Here is a 12,363-nt window from a genome sequence, read left to right on the forward strand (position 1 = left end):
ACACAGTAAAATAGGGCAAGTTGTACAATACTTCAGAGGGGAAAGTACACATTTACAAGCCTGGAAGGGGTTTTGTTAGTGGGTTAGTTGTGGAAAAAGCTCAAACTAGATCCACTATGGAGTTGAAGTAAAATGAAACTGCAGTTAAATCACAATCATGCATCAAAGAACATATTTTAACACTCACTGTATGTCGATGTCCATACTTCTCAATGTTTTCTGCATTCAACTTGCTGAGTAAATGTATGTTGATGAGCATGAGGCACTCTGCTCCCTTGCTATTTTGGGTTTATACTCATGTGTAGCCTTTAGATCTGCTGTTGCACAATCAAAAGACATAAACCCTCTTTAAGGTGAGGAGAAGTCGTAAAAACTTCTCTTTGGCCTTTGCTCAAAATAGGACTTGGACACTTGTTGATTAGTCTATCTATATATGAGCTGACATTAAAAGCGACCCTGCAGCAGCAGCAGCAGCAGCGTGATTGTAAAGAGCTGAGATGAGTGATGAGGATCTATGCTCTGCAATATAAAAGCATCTATAGCATTGAGTTGTTCCCTTTTGCTGTTTCATTATAGATAAAAGATTTTAAATGGGAAAACAAAAATATCCATGTCCGATATCCGTGTCTGGTCATTTTTCAGTATGACAACCCTTTCCAGAGGCTTCTCATTTGTTGTGTTCTCTCAGATATATCAGTTATAATCTACAGTTTGTTGGGAGGTTTATGACCTTCAAGAACACATCTTTTGCAATATGCTATGTTTAGCTAAGTAGGTTATTACTGTTTTAAGGACTTCAGCTATTAATGGAGCACAATATCAAAAAACACTCAACCAATCCAACATTTGATCAACGTCTCAGGTGTAGCATGGCCCACTGCTGACACAAATTTCCTATCTTAAATGGGTTGCCAGACATGTCAGGACTTCAGCTCATGTTCCCGAAGCTTCCATCCATCCGTCTGGTCTGGTCTGGTCCGGACAGGACCGGTGGGCATTTCCCCGAGCCTGTATTTGCTCCTTGAGTTAGACAGACATGTAAACAACATGGTCGGTCACCCCAGCTGGTGACTGTAAAGCTGAATCCAGCAGAATGGACAGGAATGGCCAGGTGGCTAAACAAGATGCAAGGACACATAGACACTCATACAGACGAGTCTAAGCACACACACACACACACGCGCACGTCATTATAAAGAAGAGTCCAAATTGTCCCCTGGCAACACTCTTGGTTGTGTCCAAATGACAATTTGATGAAAGCCACAAAAGATATTGAAAATAACAAAGTGGGAGCTGCTGAAATGTTGATAGGATTTGCGTTGGCTCTGTGACAAGCGAGAGCACAACAGAGCAGTGTTACACAACACATAAATTAAAACGCTCTTACGTATGCATCTTCTGCAGTTTTTTTGAGGTAGCAAGAACAGAAATCGAAATGTTCTATAAAACTCATACTTCAATCTCACGCTAATTATCATTTGAGATGACGTGAGAAGATTTGGAGCGAGGCTGAGTCTTCTGTCAGGCCTTTGAGTTTTGGCAAACGTGGGGGAGAGACGTGAGAGGAGGCGGTATTTGCTCAAGGAGAGAATTAACTACTTTCTGGAACGTTCTGAGACTTATCAAAACTCGCGTCATCCAAATTCATCTTTACTTTCTTTCTTTCTTAATCTGACAATCTGGTGATGCTGGGGGATGTACTGTCTCTTCAGTTTATCTTTCCCTTACAGTTTCTTCCCTAAATCGATTCAGTTTTGGTTTCTTTTATCGCTCTTTCATTCCTCTCTTTGTGGTAAACTGTGTTGTAGTTTAATTCTTTCAGTTTCTGTACCCTCTCCTCTCCTCTCCTCTCTGAGCAGTGAATCCCCTCTGAGGCATTAGGGTCCTTTCCTCCGCTGGGGCTAACGGTTTCAGCTGTCAGCGATCAGCCAATAGGAAAAAGGGGATGCACCACACCCGCACTAGTTCCACCCATGCTGCTACTCCAACATTTGACTGAACACACACACATACACACACAGTTTTCCCCTCCACATGGTACAAATCAGCAAAGTGTATCTGTACCTGTCTTTTCTTTACTCTCCTAGAAGCAGCCTCCCTAACGCCACAGTTCCTGTTGTTTTTAAAACTGTCATTTGTTTTGTTCTCTATTTTCTCTTCTATGCAAAGTCATATCTAGACAAGAGATTTCTCAATACATGCCGGTTTGCCTCTCTGTCCACAGCTATTTTCTATAAGTGACGCACACACAAGAGTCGCTTAAGGACAAGGGCAGCCCGGTCCAGTCTGCTCCAGTTCTGTGACTCATTTTAATTATTTGGAGCGGCTGCCCGATGAAAAAGAGAGGCTAAAAAGCTCCTCCTATTTCATCTAACTGAGTCAGTTTTTGGCAACCGGTCTCTTTTCCCTCCAAATGAGCGGAGCTGCAGCAGTGAGTGCTGCAAAGGGCTCCGTTCATCGTGACTGTGAGCTGAGCAGACAGAGAAGAATGTGTGACACATATCAGTGCAATCTGACTAGTTCACTCTCTGCTCGCCATGTGCTCCACGCTCACAGCTTCTTTTCACAGCAAACTGGGTGACCACGACAATATGTGATATTTATGATTATCTTAAATATTCCGTCTGTTGTTGTCCAACTTTTTAAACACCGTTATAGTAAGATGCTTTTTTACATCTTGGTAATCCGCTAGAAAAGTAGCCCTGAACTACACAAATGTGGTTTAATACAAGACTCTTTGGAAAAGTAGTTGTATAACTGTCTCATTTTCAAGTGGTGAGGTATGAAGTGAACTTGAGGCCAATGTCAAGGCTGTTTGCTCTGATACAGCACCAGCGGAGCCGGCTGAAGCCTTGAATAGCCTTTGTTCCTGTAAACTTCATGTTTCTCATAAAGTAAACCTCTTTGTACATTGTTGCATTTTGATCCAATATCTTTTTCCAATTATGTTGTTGCTCTGAGCAGCACTAGCCGTGTTTCCATTCATATACTTTTATTCACTTTTTTGATTATCGCATTAGAAAAGCTGTATGAAAACTGCAAAATTTGATAAAACTGAGGTGGTATTTTTCTTTGTCGAAAAAGAGTTGATGCACGAAATGGATTATGGAAATTCCTTTTTCAGAATAAATTCTGACGTCGCCAACATTTAAGTTAGCTGTTTCCATTGTAGGCGTCTTCTCGGATATTCCCAACGTGCGAATGCTTGTCTTCATCTCTGGACAACATGAAACATGGCCAACATTAGCTGACAAAAGAACGATTAAAACTTGCCCAATCTAAACAAATTCCTGAAGACCTCTCTCAATTATTCTCTCGTACATGGGTACGATGACTTGTTTTGTTTTTGGTTCGCCACCTCTACTTCTTTTACTCTGTTTACTGGCGGATTACAGCCATATGTAGCCTATAGCGCCAACTTCTTACCAAACTACGCTGTAGCCAAGCAAAGTTTATTCGGTCCAAACCAATTAAACGGGCATAATTCGCATTACTTTTTTGCGACATTTCAAAAATGTGCTTAAAATTCACCTGACAATTGAATGGAAACACGGCTACTGTTCATATTTACAAAGCCCAGTTCAGGTGTAATTCAGGTTGGTGGATGACTGATTCATTCCTGCCAAACAACATAAACTTTTGATGACCACAACAGAATTTAATCATGATGAGAAAAATTCTCATTTTATGTTGTTTTGCAGTTAATGAAGTATGATTTACAAAAAAAAAAACACATTTCAGCTTCATTATTGTAGTTGGTTAAAATACCTAAACACCCACAAAGCTAAAGTGTAATGCTACTCTGGTGTGCTACGCCTGCCGGTATGTACCAACAGGTGTTACAATATGACTTGCGAAGCATGCAGCATATAAAAAGATCGCATTAACTTTGAATAAACGCTTCCTGGTAAAGATGTTCAAGGTACTATCAACGGTTGAGGTGAGAGATATGCGTGGAAGGAATGGATGTACTGGAGTATATTATACGGTTAAATTAGATTAAATTGCTCTTTAACTTAATGTTAATACTGTCTGTCCTCATTTCTTTGATTTTGGACTGAGAGCATTTGGCTGAAGGGAAGTCATGGGAATGGTGGAAAATATATAAAACTTCATATTAAGTACTTTCATTATCTTAATAAAATCATACTTGTGCTTCAGTTCATGTCTGACGTATTTTGCCCGTCGTCACAGTAACTCCATTGTTGGGTGGGTCAGTCTGCTTCCCCACCACCAACCCTCAGGCCCTGCTCTGTCTGCCTTGCATTTGACATTTCATCACGGACACACAACAATAACTGATATTGTTCTCGTATGCAGTCAGAGCCTGATCAGGCCGGTTAACTCTGCCTCATGATGTGTTGCTGCTGCTGCTGCTGTTGGTGCAGAAGAACTACTGGATCAAACCAGCTGTGTCTGGCTGAACACACACAGAGGAACCAGTGTGACATGATGACTTGCTCTCTCTGATGTGTCACTTCCTTTGGTTTAGAAAGGTCACACGTCTCTCCACTGAGGTCACCACTGGTTTCCCTCTGTATCGCTTCACTCCAGCAATGTCCTCCCCACTTCCCTGGTCTTTTGCTTTTGTTGTTGTCCTTTTCCAGTGGTCTGTTATCTGTTAGACGAGCCCGTAGATGCTAATAGAAGTGCTGTAAGTGATAACTGCCAGCAAGATAGCCCACATTTCCACTTATTGGGCTTAAATTGTGGTATTTATTTAGTGCTTCCTCACCACTGAGGTCAGAAAGTGCTTTCTCTCTCCGACAAACAACATTTACACATTTGAGTGCCAAGGCGGTTCATCCTGATTTACTTTGAATTGATACAAACAGCACTGAGATTTGAGATTATAAAGTTGAACATCGTGACTAAGGTGGCTGGCTGGTAACAATTTACTTTGCACGGCAGTTGGATTCTTACGATGTCACAAGAACACACGAGAATTGCGGGCTCACATATCACAAGAAAATCCATCTTGTCAGGCTTCAAGTACTGCGAGCCAGAGCACGGACTGATCAGCGTCCTGGGAGGAGCTACTGGCAGCTACAGGCATGGCTTAGGTGTGTGTGATGCGACACGAAGAAGCGATTGTTCGTTCTAAAGCAACAATGGCGGCTCCTGAAGAGGTTAGTGTAGCTGCTGCAGTAGCATCAGTTATATCAGAACTGGAGAGTATTTCTTCATTGAAAGAAGAGCAAAGAACACTGAAGGCTTTTCTCGATGTAAACGATGTTTTTACTCTTCTTCCGACTGGCTTCGGCAAGAGTTTGATTGACAGATAGTTCATCCAATCACCTGCCAAGTATTTTTTTAAAGTGTAAAGTAGTGCCCGTTCTGGGCTACTGTAGAAATATGGCGTAGCAACATGGCGAAATCCGTGAGGAGGATCCGCTTCCTATGTAGATATGAAGGGCTCATTCTAAGCTAACTGAAACACAACAATTCTTAGTTTCAGGTGATTATACACTAATGAAAACATAGTTATGAATGTTATATTCCATTTAGATCCCCCAAAATGTTACACACTGTTCCTTTAATGTTCAGGAATTTACTACAAAGACGAGAAAGGTGCTGGTGCTGATCATGCTGATGATTATAAAGATGATATTGATGATGACGTCATGACGGTGAATGTGGTGGTCTCAATAAATAGCCCTGAGAGGGTGACAGGAGGGCAGCTATCTGTCCCTCACATGTATTAAGCTGTCCTAGCAAAAGCGACTGGTGGGTGATAAGCAAAAACTGGTCTCAGCCTGCTCGACTGAGCAATGCGAGAGACGGGAGGGGAGTGGGGGCAGTTAGAGAGAGTTTGTAACCGACTTTACTCCTTGCCACAGATAGCTGGCGACTCTGAAATACTTTATCAAGGCTCTGCTCGTAATCGGCTTCACTGCATCGACACAAGAGTATGCACGCACGCACGAACGCACGCACGCACACACCCCCACACACACACTAACTGACTTTGGGCACATGTGCGTACTCAAGCCCAAATAGGTGCGGTGGGGGTGACAGCACAGCTTGCAGAGACCGGTTCTATGGACTTGACCTGTGCTGGAACACAGCACTGCATACGGCAAGTAAACAAAACGCAATGACACCACATACAGCTTGGTTCCTATACAGCTTTCTTCATACAAATGGGATAAAAGGATAGCTATAGATGAGATTCAGATGTGACTCTGATGGTTAGTAGCTCTAAGTGAGGTCTGTTTTTTTTTAGCAAAACAACTTCTGACATCTGTCCAAAACGTGACGACTATTTCAGGCTGCTGGGTTAAAAATATATATGGCAACCAGTGGGCTTTAGCTCCAGTGTCAACTTTCAGGCACATCAAAGCATATAGGCATATATAGTACCAACACTCACGCACAGGCATGCACGGAGGGCGATGCAGTGATACTTTTACAGGCATGTTAACATGCATAAACACACGCATGCCCTCATACATTTTGGGTACACACACATAAAAAACAAACTAACACACAGACATGTATTAAAGTACATCAGATAAGCACAAGCAAACACATACCTCAGATGGGACAATCTAGTTTTCTTGCCAACCAGACAACATAGTGAGAACAAGACAGAGTGTCATTTGCAGACATGATAAATCTACTCTCCTTGGCTACATACAACCCAGCGTTTGCGCCCCTCGGTCAGCCATGTTGGCAAGGCCACCCCGCACAGTGTTTCCTTTCACTTCGCAGAATCACATTTCATAGAGCAGCTACAGCCTGCAGCAACAACACACTCAGTCTACTGTCATGTGGCAGAGAAACAATGAAAGGTGTCAAAGAAACAGCTAGACGCCGAACAAAGACAAAGTCTGTCTAGGTGTGTTTTCCTTTTCTTCACCACAGTTGAATTCGCCATACAGGGCTGCACTGCTACACCCCGCTGTCAACTCCAATCAATAAACCTGCTCATTTCAATGAACACACTGCATTGATCTGAGAAGTCTATGTCTATGGCTCAAGCTATCCTGTTTGCTCCGGTGCTCCTGGCTCCACCTCCACAAGGCTCTCTTTTAATCTGCCTGACCTTTGGAGTCAGTGGACGGAAAGAGTCAAAAGGTCACGTTATCTGACCTGCATGTCAGCAACTTCCAATAAAAAACGGAGCCAATGTTGGACTCCCTGGAAATATGACCGACATCCAACGGATCATGTGCATCTCGTCTATTGTAATTAAGTTAGTACAGAGCCACTGAAATTCATTTCAGATCCCTGGAATGTGCTCTTACAAACACGAGAATCAAATGAAACTTGTTTACAACTTTCAGTGCAAAGCAGTTTGCATCTCTTTGTGTATGACGAGTGCTCAACAAAAAAAGCTACTGAGTAGTTTTTGTAGACTAGAGAGCTTGTCAAACTGGTGTTAAAACAGAAAAAGCTGTGAATTTAAACCTTCCACTATATTCTGTCACTTGCTATATTCACAGAGAGACTGGCTCTTCAAGTTGTTAGTTAATTTAAATGGATATTTTTCAATTCCAGACAATAGCTAGAAAAAAACAAATACACAAATTTAGGTTTAGCTTCCACTTGGCCTAGGCCTAGCGCTCTTGCTTTCAGTTGGCTGTCTCTGTGACAAAGTGCATTAGGTGAGATGGTGTTCTACTGTTCTAGTCCAGACCACAGAAATATATGATATATATATAACATATGAGTAGAACGGACACTGGCTGATGGTCAGAGCGGCGGCCTTTTTTATGTGTACCGTTGACATAGCGATCGTTGTAGCAGGTGAACTTCCATATAAACTAAACCGACTTATGGCAAGTCATGGACTGAGGTGAGATTCTGCACCGACTAAAAACCATCAGTGGAGTAGTAACGTTACAAAGCATAGTGAGACAGAATAAATGAATCAAGTTTAACAATTAATGCTTCATTCACACACTCTTGTCACAGCGGAGGAAAACACATTGCTATCGCCAGATGAGAACAACTTTGTTTGGCTCATTTCCTGTAACCAGTGTAGCATTAAAGCATGGTGGAATGATTGGCTTGTTTGTTAGCTCTGTTTCGTAGTTGATGCAAATTTTACATTCTGTTTTCACAAAATATATATTCCCATGTCATAATAACTTTTCATATAGTAAAACAGATGTGAAAATATGTGTCATAGTCCAATCCAAGCTCAATTTTGACTAAATATGGTATGTAGTGTAGTTACTCTACTGGCAATTTGTAAAAAATAAATATATATTTTTTAAAATTTTGTCACTGAAGCATTGCCATTGGTTATAATAACTTACAGATATAACATACAGTATGTCTTATAATAACATAGTAGGCTGCTTCCATATTTGGCTGTAGGAGGTCAAAGTCTTTATCTAATCACCCACGAATAAACATATACTCAAAGTTTTCAAGCATGTCACCACTGGCACTGCTGAAGCCACCGGATACCCTCCAGGAGTTGTCGTGATGTCAGACACGGCGCAGCGGTGATGAGTGCGATGTAATTGAGCATCGATGACAAGACGGTCTAAGTCACTTTGGCTTGTTGAAGTGTAGAAAGAGAAGCACGCTCTGGTCTCATTATACAAAGGTCATCATTTGCCATCTTAATGAGGGGCAATATAATGTGCACATATGCTTGGACATTTGCATCTTGTCCTTGCTGTGCTTATTGTCTGTTTCTTCCCACAGACATGAAGAAAGATGGGAAGCTATCATAGACATATGCAAACACATGTACAAAAGCACGCTCTCCGCAGCACCCTTATTTAAACATATTTACATTGAAGCTTGAGTGAGCCACTCTCTCCTCACATTATGCAACTTTGCATAGCGCTCGTGAATTAGGCTTCTGCTGACTCGGCGTTCTACCTTTCTGTGTTCTGTGGTGCGTTTCAGGGAAGGCTGACGGGAGCATGGGGAATGTAGTGGGAGTACATGTGCGTAATACACAGATTCACAAATGCTTACTAACAGCGCAAATCACTTGTACTTGAACTTGACCGAATTCTGAGGGTGTGAATGTCGACAGTTGTGCTTGCTCAGCGGTCTCTGTGGGATGTGACGGGTTTAGTCTCTCACATGCTCTCTTGGTGTGGAAGGAAATGTTGTGTTATCTGTTAGGCAAGATCTTACCATGCCTGTCACGCGCACAAACCTTACTTTATCAATAAAGTAAGGTATGCATGCATTACATGTACCGTGCATCTGTTTGCATCTGACGCATTACTACCTCTCAATTAGATTCTATCTTGAACGTCTTATAGCAATCACTATGGTGAGTTAAACCCCTAAAATCAGCTTCCACACCCTTCAAATTACCTGCAAGCAAGTTATTTATTATCTAACAGACGTCACAGCGGGCTGATTGGTTGATTAAATTAAGCCTAAATTGAAGAGATACATCTAATGGGGTACGTCTGCTACACTGTCCAAGATGTACATGCACTGCAATAACCTTCTTCAAGAAGATATGCAGCACAGATCAGTTTAAGGATGTGAGAACAGGAATAAAGGGATGTCAACCAGGGCAACAGGTAGCACAAGCTCATTTTTGTTTGTTTGTTCCTCCTCTGCCTTCTTCATTTACCCATCCCTCAGCATCCCAGTGACTCCTGACTCACTGTCTGGCTGTATTGATTTTAACTGATGAAGACTGTCGCCTCCAGGCTTTATGTGTGGATCTGGGTCACTCTATTGTAGTCTGAGACAAGGTGTTGTGTGTTCCATCTACACGTCTGACGGGTTTATATTCACCTAAACCGTATTCAGAGTCTAAAGAATTAAAGGAGAGTTTTCTTACATTCATTCTGCTGCAGAGAAGAGAGCAAGTGAAAACGGTTGGCATTATCGCCTTTCAGAAATTCACACCGTATCCATTGAATTTAAAGAAAGATGTAATCGCTGCCGAGATCGCTGTTGTCATAATAAACTTTTGTTGAACGTCATTGAAAGTGTATAAATAAACACAATGCCATTTCTTATTGTTTGACGGTGTAACTTCATCTTCATCAATCTTTTCTGAAAAGATTGCAAAAGACATTCATCCCTCCGCCCAAAAAAACTCATTCATAACTTTACCAACAAGGCCAAGCAAGGTGTAAAGAGAAAGAGATCACTCTCAGTTCCTAAAATAGCGAGTGATGAGAATCACTCTGCGTTTGCCGTTTACTTTATTTTGTCAAACAACCTCGCGTCTAGGATGCAGTGATTCACTGAGAGCTAGAAGTGCAGAGTCACCATCTGAGTATCCATACAGACAGACTGAGTGTGAATCAGCTGTTGCCTGGTTGTCTGCTGTCTCATCTCTGTCGTTCCCCCTGGGCACAGACGAGATAGAGAGGGCACACAGGCGAGAAGTGAGCAAGGTCTTCAACATAAACATGTTTGCCTGCAGTCTGGTGTCTCTGGGACCGAGGCTGGTGGGTGGGGACATCAAGCTGTTTGGTGTGGCTGTTTAATTGCTTTCCCCCTGTACGGCTAAGAGAGATGATTAAGATAATGTAAACCTTTGTACTGAAGCTCTGAACAGCTCATCTGAGACTCTGTGAGGTGCAGAAAACTTTTATTGCTTTTATATCAGCCACCAAATCAGTGCCTCACAAATCTGACAGTCTCTTTGAGACATCCTGCGCTCAGGAAGAACCAATACCACAGCACATTATATATTTAATCGTATTTAATCCTTGAGTTAAGGTTCATTCTTGACCTTGGGAATTGTAGTTTGACAAGCAATTCGTATGATAAGGTCCTTTCTGTTTAACCAAAAACACCAGGAAATTGTTTTTACGCTTCAGATTTTGTAAGATACGTGTAAATTTGTGAGCTTTAGAGGTGGTGGCAGGTGGATTTTTTAAACATTGCACACAGCCAGGCCAGCTATTACAATTGTACAGAAGTCTATGAGTCACTTCAAGATCTCTGCTGGTACAGCCTAAAGACAGGACACCCCATGAGAGTGGTGGTGTATGACATTAAAACTCACTCCTGGTTAAGTACACCTCGCTCTAGGTTCAGAAGGAGCAACATAAGAGTCATAGATGCCTTCATATTCTCACAGATCGATTACTGCAACTCCCTCTACTCTGTTATCTCCCAGTCATCCATGTCCCGCCTGCAATTCATTCAGAAGTCTGCTGCTATAGGCTGCTCACTGGAACCAGGAAAAGAGCCCACATCACCCTCATCCTGGCCGCCCTGCACTGGCTTCCAGTTCACTACCGAATTCAGTTTAGGATCCTCCTGTTTGTTTTTATAGCTCTCAATGACTCACCTACATATCCGACCTCATCAGCTCCCACTCCACTCCTAGAGCTCCCATCCCACGATCAAACTACAAATAAAAGAGGCGATCGTGCTAGAATGATCGTGCTGGTATGCTCATACACATCAAAGGGTTAAAAAAATTACGTTATTTTAGAGAAAAATATGAAAATAGAGATGTATATATATAACGTATACAGCGGCATAGCTTAAAAATATTGACATATCATTTATAAGCCATATCACCCAGCCTTAAAGTTAAGTTTTGAGTGACATACCCACACGTGAATTCACGTCAACTAAAGCTTTAGTTTGCCTATGAGTACCAAAATAAATGCTACATTTACATGGATATGAAAAATAAAAAACGGGGCTCTTTAAACCAAAGAAAGCTGTCCTTTAAAGAAGCTTGGTTTGGTGATCACTATTAGGTCATTATGCATATTTGTCCTTATGTGGGATTTCGCCAGTTTCAAGTAACTTCTAAGTTAGTGTCTGAGGACAACAGGGAAAACTGGTCAAAGACAACTTTGTTTGAGTTCAGATCAGATGGAGGACTGATCTATCAGAGTCAGAGTGCACTCTCTAAGTGTATTGTATTGCTGGTACCAATCCAGGTAACTGGGACGATCCTACCACAAAGCAGAGAGTTGATCCGTCTGTTTCAGAGTCGACGTATATCCGAGTCAAGCTGGAAGGCTCGCCATCTACTGGAGTTGTTGGATCTCCTCACTTAATAAAAGTCCTGACCTGCATTAACAAACAGCTTCTGTCAGTCCGTTTTCTCAACGTTTGTGAAGCTCAATATTGGAGCAACACCATCCAGACATCATGACATCATGACATCACTTCCTGTTGTGCTGGCAACAGCAGTGCACAACTTCCTGTTAATTAGTAAAGGATGGGAATGGGTGACACAAAAGATTTGTCTTAGTTATCACAACTGTATTGTATAATAACAGAAATAAAAGCATTATAGTTCACTTGTTTTTAACTTTATTCATTTATATTGTTTGTTCAGCTGGGTTACAACATCATGACATCACACATGACAGCTGTGGGTCAAAGGTCATCGACAAGGAGTGAGAAATATTAGGGAGGATTCGCATGGATTCACATCCGACATCA

This window comes from Sebastes fasciatus, chromosome 6 (assembly GCF_043250625.1).
Source record: "Sebastes fasciatus isolate fSebFas1 chromosome 6, fSebFas1.pri, whole genome shotgun sequence".
In the NCBI taxonomy this organism is placed as follows: Eukaryota; Metazoa; Chordata; class Actinopteri; order Perciformes; family Sebastidae; genus Sebastes; species Sebastes fasciatus.